Genomic DNA, 12,597 nt, shown 5'->3' with positions numbered 1-12,597 from the left:
TTGCTTTATAGCGCTTTTCATGTCCTCAGACGCCACAAAGCCACTGAAGTACTGTCATTACTGTAATGTAGGAAACACAGCAGCCAGTTTGCACACAGCAAGGTCCCACCAACAGCAACGTGATAGTGACCAGATAATCTGTTTTATTGATTTTGGTTGAAGGATGATTCCATTTGCTTTCCTAATTACTTACTGTACCTGCATGCTAACGTTTTGTGTTTCATATACAAGGACCCGCAGATCCCTCTGTATTGCAGCATTTTGTAATCTCTCTCCATTTAAATAATAATTTGTTTCTTTATTTTTCCTACCAAAGTGAATAACCTCACATTTTCCCACAGTATATTCCATCTGCCAAATTTTTAGTCATTCACTTAGCTTATCTATATCACTTTGCAGATTATTTGTGTCCTCCTCACAGCTTGCTTTCCCACCTATCTTTGTATCATCAGCAAAAGGTTTGCATCGGGTGTCTCACTTCCTGACTCCCCAAAGCCTTTCCACCATCTTCAAGGCACAAGTCAGGAGTGTGATGGAATACTCTCCACTTGTCTGGATGAGTCATCATCATAGGCAGTCCCTTGAAATCGAGGAAGACTTGCTTCCACTCTCAAAGTGAGTTCTCAGGTGACTGAACAGTCCAATACGGGAATTACAGTCTCTGTCACAGGTGGGACAGACAGTCATTGAAGGAAAGGATGGGTGGGGGGGGCCTGGTTTGCTGCACGGTCCTTCCGCTGCCCGTGCTTATTTTCTGCATGCTCTCAGCGACGAGGTTTGAGGTGCTCAGCACCCTCCCGGATGCTCTTCCTCCACTTAGGGCAGTCTGGCCAGGGATTCCCAGGTGTCGGTGGGGATGTTGCACTTTATCAAGGAGGCTTTGAGGGTGTCCTTGAAGCGTTTCCTCTGCACACCTGGGGCTCGCTTGCCGTTTAGGAGTTCCGAGTAGAGCGTGCGCTTGTTTTGGGAGTCTTGTGTCAGGCATGCGGACAGTGTGGCCCGCCCAACGGAGCTGGTCGAGTATGGTCAGTGCTTCGATGCTGGGGATGTTGGGCTGATTGAGAACACTGATGTTGGTCCGTTTATCCTCCCAGGGGATTTGCAGGATTTTGCGGCGACATCATTGGTGGTATTTCTCCAGCGATTTGAGGTGTCTATTGTACATGTCCACGTCTCTGAGCTATACAGGAGGGCGGGTATCACTACAGCCCTGTCGGCCATAAGCTTGGTACCAGATTTGAGGGCCTGGTCTTCAAACATTCTCTTCCTCAGGCGACTGAAGTCTGCGCTGGCGTACCGGAGGTGGTGTTGGACCTCGCCATCGATGTCTGCCCTTGCTGATAGTAGGCTCGCAAGGTATGGAAAGTGGTCCACATTGTCCAAGGCTGCGCCGTTGATTTTGATGACCGGGCGGAGCAGTGCTGTGCAGCAGTGTCAGGTTGGTGGAGGACCTTTGTCTTACAGATGTTTAGTGTAAGGATCATGCTTTCGTACGCCTCGGTGAAGATGTTGACAATGGTTTGGAGTTCAACCTCTGTGCACAGACACAAGCGTCATCCATGTACTGTAGTTCAACGACAAAGGATGGAATGGACTTGGATCTGGCCAGGAGGCGACGAAGGTTGAACAGGTTCCCACTGGTTCTATAGTTTAGTTCCACTCCAGCGGGGAGCTTGTTGAGTGTGAGATGGAGCATTGCAGCGAGGAAGATCGAGAAAAGGGTTGGCGTGATGACGCAGCCCTGCTTGACCCCAGTCTGGACGTTGATTGGGTCTGTGGTGGATCCGTTGGTCAGGATCACGGCTTGCATGTTGTCGTGGAGCAGGCGGACGATGGCGACAAATCTTTGGGGGCAGTCGAAACGGAGGAGGACGCTCCATAGTTCCTCACGGTTAAAAGTGTCAAAGGCCTTTGAGAGGTCAAAGAAGACCAAGTACAAGGGTTGGTGCTGTTCCCTGCATTTCTCTTGCAGTTATCATGCCATGAAGATCATGTCCGTTGTACCCAGTAGTAGACGGAATCCGCATTGTAACTCTGGGAGGAGCTCTTCAGCCACAGGGAGAAGACGGTTGAGGAGGATTCTAGCGATGACTTTCCCAGTGGTTGACAGCAGGGATATTCCTCTGTATTTACCAGTCGGACTTGTCCTCTTTTTTAAAGATGGTCACAATTACGGCATCTTTGAGATCTCCAGGCATGCACTCCTCCTTCCAGGTGAGAGAGATGAGGTCATGCATTCGCGCCAATAGTGCCTCACCGCCATACTTTAGTGCCTCAGCAGGGATTCCATCTGCTCGATGACTTATTATTCTTGAGCTGATGGATGGCCTTTTCTACCTCGTGCAGGGCTGGGGTTTTGCTGAGATGGTGGCAGGTAGCATGCTGCAGGATGTAGTTGAAGACACTCATGTCAAAGGCAGAGTCTCGATTAAGGATATCTTCGAAGTGCTTCTTCCAGCAGGTCCTGACTGCCTCGGTGTCCGTGATGAGTGTCTTCACATTCTTGGCCAACAGTGGGGTGGGGCCTTGGGTGCTTGGGCTGTAGGTGGCCTTGACTGCGGTGAAGAATCCTCGCATGTCATGGCTGTCGGCCAGCTGCTGAATCTCCTATGCTTTCTCCACTCACCATCTCCTCTAAGTCGTGGGTTTTTTGTTGGACCTCGGCCTTCAGCTGCCTGTAGAGCTGCTTTGCTGCTCCTGAGTGGGGTTGTTGCTTTCAGTTCAGAAATGCCCTGCGCTTGTGGTTTATTAGCTCCTGGATCTCATGGTCATTCTCATCAAACCAGTCCTGGTGTTTCCTGGTTGAGTGACCGAGCGTCTCTTCGCAGGCACTGGTTATGGTGGCCTGGAGGGCAGACCAAGCACTGTGGGCATTCTGCGTCTCAGGGTCATTGAGGGTTGGCAATGAGGCGCTGGCTGTATAGGGCTCTCTTAGCTGGGTCTTTGAGTGCCCCGACGTTGATTTTTCTGCGGCATTGCTTCTGTTGCCATCGTCGCTTTGGGGCTATATTAATGTTGATGATGGAACAAATTAGGCGGTGGTCTGTCCAGCAATCAACGGCTCCTGTCATGGCATGGGTGATGCGCACGTTCTTGCGATCCCTCACTCGAACAATGACGAAGTCGAGCAGGTGCCAGTGCTTGGAGCGAGGGATCGCAAGGATATGCGCATCACCCATGCCATGACAGGAGCAGTGCACTGTGGATGAGTGCAGCTCAAACAACACTCAAGAAGCTCAACACCATCCAGGACAACGCAGCCCACTTGATTGGCACACCATCCACCACCTTAAACATTCATTCCCTCCATTACTGATGTACCATGGCTACAGTGTGTACCACCTACAAGATGCACTGCAGCAACTCACCAAGGCTTCTTCAGCAGCACTTACCAAACCCACGATCTCTACCACCTAGAAGGACAAGGGCAGCAGGCGCATGGGAATACCATCACCTCGACGTTCCCCTCCAAGTCACACACCATCCTGACTTGGAAGTATATCACTGTTCCTTCATTGTCGCTGGGTCAAAATCCTGGAACTCCCTCCCTAACAACACTGTGGGAGAACCTTCACCACAAGGACTGCAGTGATTCAAGAAGGCGGCTCACCACCATCTTCTCAAGGGCAATTAGGGATGGGCAATAAATGCTGGTATTGCCTGCGACGCCCACATCTCAGAAATGAATTTTAAAGAACAATTGACTATATGCCAAACGTGCATTAGGATGTGCTGAAGTTGTGGAAGGTGCTATATAAATACAATCTTTCTTCTTTTTCTTCCTAGCTCAGCACAGACCTGAGATGCTTCTGGTTTATATGGCTCAATTGTCCAGTGTCTGCTTTGAGTCCTTTTTAATAACATAGTAGAATTTTGTTAAACTAAAACTTCTAAGCTCAGTTTCAACCAGCTCAAACTGTATATTCACCATTATTTCTTCGAAATTCTCAAATATGGAATCTGCAAAATAATTTTTTATTTTAATTTTATGCTTGTTTGGACATGATTTTTTTTCATTATACGCAAAGAGGTTATATATTGCACATGCAGATTTGGAGAGGACATTAAGCTGAATAGAAAAACATGCAGCACCCCCTATTTCCTGTGAAATTGGCTTTGGAACATTCAGTAAAACTGAAGAAAAGCATTTACATCACCTTATCAGAGATAACGCTGCGTTATCTAGAAGTGAATCTTAACAGTGTGACGACAGTCATCAGCTAAGAAAAAATAGCAATTCTTCTCCCAAAATAAAAGCAATATATTTTTAATATTGTGTAATATTTTAACAAATGATCATTTTAATCGATAATTATTTGGTAATGATTCTTGCTAATGATGCTTTGAAATCTTCTCATTCATTAAACTGACTAGCACCAGATGAGACCTGGTGGTTAAATATTTTTTAAACTAGATTATACCATCCATTCATAGTCAATGATCAGAAAAGCTAACTCTCACTTTTCAACAAGCTTCTAATGATTTGTAATTTTACGCAAGGTCCCCTTTAATCAGCCCATAATTTGTGAAAAACTGATTTTTGCTACTATTTTCAATAAAGTATTTTAATCCATTTTTGGGGGGGTAAAAATTCTTAGAAAAGCCCTAAATATGGATAAGTCGTCCATTAATACTTTTTCCTCCAATTCCACTACTTTTATGAAGGTCTACTTTCTCCAATAAATTTATCAAATGATGACATTTTGGACCCAAACATTAATTTTTGCTTTTCAATTTACTTCCTGCTTTAAAAGTATGAGCCACCATTCTTTTTCTTAACTTTCTATATATGATTTTTGTTGTCATTAATTTGACATAGAATCTTACAGGACAGAAGGAGGTCATTCTGGCCATTGTGCCTGTGTTGGCTCTTTTAAATAAGCTATAACTCCCCTGCTGTTTCCCCATATCCTTGCAAATTTTTACTTTTTAGGCATATATCAAATTTCCTTTTGAAATTGACTATTGAGTCTGTTTCCATCGTCCTTTCAGCCAGTGCATTCCAGATTGTAATAACTCGCTGCATAAAAAAAATTCTCCTCATCACCCCTCTGATTCTTTTACCAATTATCTTAAATCTGTGTCATTCTTTTAATTTATTCAATTTTTTAAAAAATATGTATTTTTGTCTGTAGGCTGTCTGTATCACAGTGATAATTGGCTTGGAGAAATTACTGAGCTTGACAATATGAGGGCAGTAAATTAATAGCCTAGAAATTCCAGCCTCCTGGGTCCGTACGGAGTGTGTACAGACCCGGGAAGGCATCGCAAAAGCCGGTTTTCAGCGCAAAATGGGCATACGCTGAAAACCAGCTTCCATATCTCCATATCCAGGACATTCGCATGGGCAAGATTGGGTTTTTTCCCATATCTTGCCCAGCAGATGTCCTGAAAACTCTTGTGCCTGATAAAAGCAGGCGCATAGCCTACTTTTACAGGCATAAGAGTTTTAAAACACACTTAAAACATAAAAAATACAATTTTAAAAACACATTTGATTTTTGAAAACCCTGCACACTATGTTAAATTTATTTTAAAGCATAATTAAACAAACAGTTTAAAAAATCGAAAAAATATATATTTTTAATAATACGTAACTTTCATTTAAATTAATGTTAAATATATAGTGTATTTTGTCTTTTTTATTAATGTTTTGTATGTTGGGGGGGGGGGGTTCTCATTCATAATAATGGGAACTCCAACTATGAATGAGAACATACTTTACCTTGATTGGCTGCCCAGAGCCATGTGACTGCAGCTCCAGCCCTGCGCATGTCCTGACATGCATGCGCCACGACGCGCAGTCAGTGGAGGCCTCAGGGCCGGGATCTCTCATGGGCGCAGCAGCTTCAGGTAAGTGCGCATCTTTTTTCTAGAATCCAGTCGAATGGCCACGGGAAGGAGAAACCGGGATTTCTGGGCCAATATGCACAATTGTGCAGAGAACAGCAATATCTCAACATCACTTCCTTCACATTGGGTTTAGTCTTCTAATAACCTAACCTTGTTATACTCAGGGCTTCAGCACTTGTGAAATGTAGTTAACAATGCTAACTGGTAACATGCTTTCATTCAATCATGCACTGGTTTCCTCCAAACTTCAAATACCACCGCATAGTTTCAGTCAGGTGTGTGATGCGTAATGTTTATGTATTGTGTACATATCCTACTTTTTCCTATGGGCGGATTTTTTGAATTAGTTTGGGTCCTTTCGTTATATACCACACCTGATTTTTATTTCCAAAAGTTAGGCAGGATGTATTACGGGTGGCCAATGTTTCTCATACAAGAAAAATGTATTGTGACTTACATTTGTACCTGTGATTTTACAGTGGTACCTAATCTGGCCCAACATAAGTCAATTCAAACTGATTTAAATTAATTTACATAAATGGATTCAATTTAAATACAATTCAGCAATCAGCAAGAATGTAATCTAGCACTTTTGAGAGCATGCAGAAATCAAGTGCAGGCAAAGGAAAGAGCGTGCAACAAACCAATCCCACCCATCCCTTCCCTCAATGACTGTCTGTCCCAGTTGTGACAGAGACTGTGGTTCTCGTATTGGACTGTACAGGCCCCTAAGAACTCATGTTAAGAGTGGAAGCAAGTCTTCCTCGATTCTGAGGGACTGCCTATGATGATGAATCTAGCACTGTTAGGATACAGTGCACAGGAGACATAACAACAACAACTTGTATTTATATAGCGCCTTTAATGTAGTAAAACGTCCCAAATGCACTTCACAGCGTATTATAAGACAAAAGATTTGACACCGAGCCACATAAGGATAAATTAGCGCAGGTTGAACAAGTAGTTAAAAAAGCTTATGAGAACCTGGGCTTAATGAATAGAGGTATGGGTACAGAAGCGTGGAAATTATGATGAACCTGTATAAAACACTGGTTCGGCCTCTACTGGTGTATTGTATGCAATTCTGGGCATCATATTAAAGGAAGGATCTGAAGGCCTTAGAAAATGTAGAAAAGATTTACGAAATTGATTCCAGGGATGAGGGACTCCTGCTACGTGGAGAGTCTGGAGAAGCTGGGATTGTTCTCCTTAGAGCAGTGAAGATTGAGAGGAGATTTGATAGTGGTGTTCAAAATCATGAGGGATCTGAACAGAGTAGATAGAGAGAAACTGTTCTCCTTGGCAAAAGGGTTCAGAACCAGAAGACACAGATTTAAGGTGATTGGCAAAAGAACCAAAGGTGACATAAGAAAAAACTTTCTTACACAGCAAGTGGTTAAGATGCGGAATGCACTGCCTGAAAGGGTGGTGGAGGCAGACTCAATCATGGCTTTCAAAAGGGAGTTGGATAAGTACCTGAAAGAAAAAAAATTGCAGGCTACCGGGAAAGAGCGGGGGGGTGGTACTATCTGAGGTGCTCGTGCAAAGATCCGGGACGGGCTGAATGGCCTTCTTCCGTGCTGGAACTATTCTATGATTCCATGACCAAAAGCTTGGTCAAAGAGGTAGGTTTTAAGGAGCGTCTTAAAGAAGGAAAGAAAGGCGGAGAGGTTGAGGCAGGGAATTCCAGAGCTTAGGGCCAAGGCAACAGAAGGCACGTCCACCAATCATTGAGCAATTGTAATCAGGGATGCTTAAGAGGGCGGGATTAGAGGAGCGCAGATATCTGGCGGGGGGAGGGGGGGTGGGGGTGCTGGAGGAAATTACAGAGATAGGTGGGGGTGAGGCAAAGGAAGGATTTGAAAACAAGGATGAGAATTTTGAAATCAAGGCATTGCTTAACCAGGAGCCAATGTAGGTCAGCGAGTACAGGGATGATGGGTGAACGGGATTTGTTGCGAGTTAGGACACGGGCAGCCAAGTTTTGGATGATCTCAAGTTTACGTAGGGTAGAATGTGGGAGGCCAACCAGGAGTGCATTGAAATAGTCAAGTCTAGAGGTAACAAAGGCATGGATGAGGGTTTCAGTAGCGGATGAGCTTCGGCAAGGGTGGAGATGAGCGATGTTATGGAGGTGAAAATAGATGGTTTTAGTTATGCCGCGGATATGTGGTCAGAAGTTCATTTCAGGGTCAAATATGACAGCAATATTGCGAACAGTGTGGTTCAGCCTCAAACAGATGATAGGGAGAGGGATGGTGTCAGTGGCTAGAGAACGGAGTTTGTGCCGAGCACCGAAAACAATGGCTTCGGTCTTCCCAATGTTTAATGGGATAAAATTTCTGCTCATCCAGAACTGGATGTCGGACAAGCAGTCTGCCAATTTAGAGACTGTGGAGGGATCAAAAGAATTAGTGGTGGGGTGGAGCTCGATGTCATCAGCGTACATGTGGAAACTAATGTTGTTTTCAGATGATGTCGCCAAGAGGCAACATGTAGAAGAGAAATAGAGGGGGCCAAGGATAAGTTCTTGTGGTGCACCAGAGGTAACGATGCTGGAGCGGGAAGAGAAGCCTTTGCAAGTGATTCTCTGGCTACGATAAGATAGATAAGAATGGAACCAGGCGAGTGCTGTCCCACCCAGCTGGATGACGGTGGAAAGGTGTTGGAAGAGGATGGAATGGTCAATCCTATCAAAGCTGCAGACAAGTCAAGGAGGACGAGGAGGGATAGGTTACCTTTGTCACATTCACAAAGGATGTCATTTGTGACTTTGATGAGAGCCGTTTCAAATTGCAAAGTGCTGCAGTACAGCGGGACCTGAGGGTCCTGGTGCATGAAACTCAAAAGTTTAGTAACAGCAACTGATCAGGAAGGCCTTTATTGCAATCTTGGCCTTTATTGCAAAGGGTATGGAGTATAAAAGCAGGGAAGTCTTGCTACAGTTATACAGGATATTGGTGAGGCCACACCTAGTATACTGCGTGCAGTTTTGGTTTCCATATTTAAGAAAAGATATACTTGCTTTGGAGGCAGTTCAGAGAAGGTTCATTCAGTTGATTCCGGAGATGAGGGGGTTGACTTATGAGGAAAGGTTGAGTAGGTTGGGCCTTTACTCATTAGAATTCAGAAGAATGAGAGGTGATCTTATCAAAACGTATAATATTATGAAGCGGTTTAACAAGGTGGATGCTGTTTCCACTGATAGGGGAGACTAGAACTAGGGGGCATAATCTTAGAATAAGGGGCCACCCATTTAAAACTGAGATGAGGAGGAATTTCTTCTCTCAGAGGGTTGTAAATCTGTGGAATTCACTGGCTCAGAGAGCTGTGAAGGCTGGGTCATTGAATAACTTTAAGACAGAGATAGACAGTTTCTTAACCGATAAGGGATTATGGAGAGTGGGCAGGGAAGTGGACCTGAGTCCATGACAGAGCAGGCTCGAGGGGCCAAATGGACTACCCCGGTCCTATTTCTTATGTTCTAATGTTCTGGCATTCAGACGGTTGACATGTGTAAAATCGATACCTTGCCATCAGAACACTGTCCTTCGGATTTAGGTGCTCCTGGACCAGCGTACACAGTTCTTCATACAATTTGGTTGTTGGTTTCACCAGAGCAGGACGATTCTTTGGGCCCAAGTTTCGAGCTGCGCCTAGAACGGCGCAGTTCCGACCTGGACGCCCGTTTTTCGCGCCACAAAGTACGCCTAAAAAAAACTAACAGATTCTCCAGCTCCCTGCAGGTCGTTTGCAGCTCAGCGCAGCAGGAGCTGTAGGGGGCGGAGCCAGGTCCCTGCGCTGAAAACAGTGCCGGGACCTCTGCACATGCGCGCTACAGTGGGCGCGCATGTGCAGTAGCTCCAGGCGCCCAAAACTGTGTGGGAGGGGCCGAAGCACGCAGCCCCTAGCCCTGGCCGAATGACCTCACTGGGGCTGTGTGAATAAGGCTCCTCCCACGCCCAGCTCCTGCTTCCTCCCGACCCGACTCGACTCCCGCCCCCCGCCTCCGGACCGGACCCGACACCGACCCGACTCCCGCTTCACCCCCGCCCCCCCCCCCGTCCGTCCCTGGACTGGACCCGACACCGACCCCCCCGGACTGGACTCGACCCGACTCCCGCTTCCCCCCCCCGACCCCCCCCCTGCCCCCGGACCGGACCTGACCCCGGACTGGACCCGACCCGACTCCCGCTTCCCTCCCCTCCCGCCTCCGGACCGGACCCGACACCGACTCCTGCTTTCCCCCTCCCCCCACCCCCGGACCGGACCCGACTCGACCCCCCAGACTGGACCCGACCCGACTCCTGCTTCCCGCCCCCTACCTCTGGCCCGGACCCGACACCGACCCGACTCGCGCTTCCCCCCTCCCCCCTCCCCGACTGAACCCGACCTGACCTCCCTCCCCCCGACCTGACCTCCCTCTCCCTCCCTCCCCCTGACCCGAACCGAACCGATCTGCCACCCACCACCCCCCCGACCCGCGCTCCCCCCGACCCGACCCAACGTCACCTACCTGTAAATCTGGTGCTGGGGTTCTCGGGCCCGACCCGTTCAGCCTCCCTCCCCCATCTACCTTTCCCCCCCCCCATCTCCTTTCTCCCCCATCTCCTTTCCCCCCCCATCTCCTTTCCCCCCCCCTTGTCCTCCTCCCCCCTCCCCCCCTCTACCCCCCTCCTCCTCCTCCCCTCGCTGTCAGAAACACAGACACTGACAGACAGAGAATAAGAGACACACACAGACAGACAGACAGAGAGATAGAGACACTGACAGAGACACACTGGGGGGGGGGGGGGGGGGGTGCATCCTAGCACGCTGTTGGAGGGCTCCCGGTGCTGCAGTCGGTCAGTAGAAAATGTTTTATTTATTGATTTTTTTTGATTGATTTATTGGTTGATTTATTGATGTTTTTATCATTTATTATTGATGATGGCTCTTTATTTGTAAAACTGAAGTGTTTAATGTTTGTAAACTTCCCTTTAAACCACCCCCCCCCCATTCCCTACGCCTGATTTGAAGCCTGATTTGTAACCTACGCCTGATTTTCTAAAGTGTAGACAAGGTTTTTTCGAGCATACAAAAATCTTCACTTACTCCATTCTAAGTTAGTTTGGAGTAAGTTTTCACTGACGAAACTTTGAAAACAGGCGTAAGTGGCCGGACACGCCCCCTTTTGAAAATAAAATTCTGTTCCAAAGTGAAACTTTTCGAACTGACCAGAACTGGAGCAAACTAAATGGCGAGAATTCCGATTTCTAAGATACTCCGTTCGACACCAGTTGCTCCTAAAAATCAGGAGCAAATCATGTCGAAACTTGGGGTCTTCATGAGGCCATAGCTTGTTGCCCCGCAGACGGTGAGGAGGATCGCCCTTCATTTGGCAGCATTCACACTCCCTTCCAGCTCGTTGGCCACGAAGTATTGGTTGAGTCGCGCCACGAATGCCTCCCGATCGTCCCCTTCTGAGAATTTCTCTGCATTTTTGTTGTCTCGTCGCCAGTTGTTATGTCCAGAATAAAGTAACGTGATTGAGTACTGTAGACGTGAGTAGTCTCTTTATTCCAACTCCAGAGTGCTGGCACAGCATGGGAGGCCTGCTTATATACAGTGCTCCCAAGGGATGTTGGGATCCCTTGGGACTCCAACAGATATGCCCTCTGCTGACAGTAAAATGCTGGTTACATAGGGTTGCATACATAACAGTTAACAGTGGAGAATAGAAGCCAGGATTATCTTTCATTCCAGAATGATTCTGGAATAGTGAGCAATTTTGGCAGACGAGAGCAGAACCCGATTATGCTTTATGTGGAGCAGCCAGATCTGGCAGTGAATGGCTACATAAGAACATATGAAACTAAAAAATAGGAACAGGAGTAGGCTGTTTGGCCCCTCGCGCCTGCTCCGCCATTCAATAAGGTCATGGCTGATCTGATCTTGGCCTCAACTTCACTTCCCTGCCCGCTCCCCATAACCCTTGATTCCCTTATCATTCAAAAATCTGTTTATCTCCATCATAAATATATTCGGTGACCCAGCCTCCACAGCTCTCTGGGGTAGAGAATTCCAAAGATTCATGACCCTCTGAGAGAAGAAATTCCTCCTTATTTCCATTTTAAATGGGCGACCCTTTATTCTGAAACTGTGCCCCCGAGTTTTAGATTTCCCCCACGAGGGGAAACATCCTCTCTGCATCTATCCTGTCAAGCCCCCTCAGAATCTTACACTTTTCAATAAGATCACCTCTCATTCTTCTGAACTCCAATGAGTATAGACCCAACCTGCTCAACCTTGATTCATAAGGCAACCCCTTCATCTCAGGAATCAACCTCGTGAACCTTTACTGACTGCCTCCAATGCAAGTATACCCCACCTTAAATAAGAAGACCAAAACAGTACGCAGTACTCCAGGTGTACAGTTGTAGCAGGACTTCCCTACTTTTATACTCCATCCCCCTTGCAGTAAAGGCCTACATTCCATTTGCCTTCCTAATTACTTGTTGTACCTGCATGCTAACTTTTTGTGTTTGATGTAAAAGGACCCCCAGGTCCCTCTGTACCGCAGCATTTTGTAATCTCTCTCCATGTAATTAATCATTTTCTTTTTTATTTCCCCTACCAAAGTGAATAACCTCACTTTTTCCCACATTATACTCCTTCTGCCAAATTTTTGCCCACTCACTTAGCCTATCTATATCCTTTTGCAGATTCTTTGCATCCTCCTCACAACTTGCTTTCCCACCGCTT

General features: G+C 46.6%; 1 protein-coding gene across 1 annotated transcript in view; it reads left to right on the top strand.

Moving 5' to 3' along the window:
• kcnj3a (potassium inwardly rectifying channel subfamily J member 3a) overlaps positions 1–12,597 on the top strand; it is a 286,327-nt gene that overhangs the window by 217,702 nt on the left and 56,028 nt on the right. The gene's annotated exons all lie outside the window — the stretch shown is intronic.

The sequence above is a fragment of the Pristiophorus japonicus genome, chromosome 3, assembly GCF_044704955.1.
Source record: "Pristiophorus japonicus isolate sPriJap1 chromosome 3, sPriJap1.hap1, whole genome shotgun sequence".
Lineage (NCBI taxonomy): Eukaryota > Metazoa > Chordata > Chondrichthyes > Pristiophoridae > Pristiophorus > Pristiophorus japonicus.
Note: the sequence above shows the minus strand (reverse complement) of the source record. Positions and strands in the feature narration are given on the sequence as shown.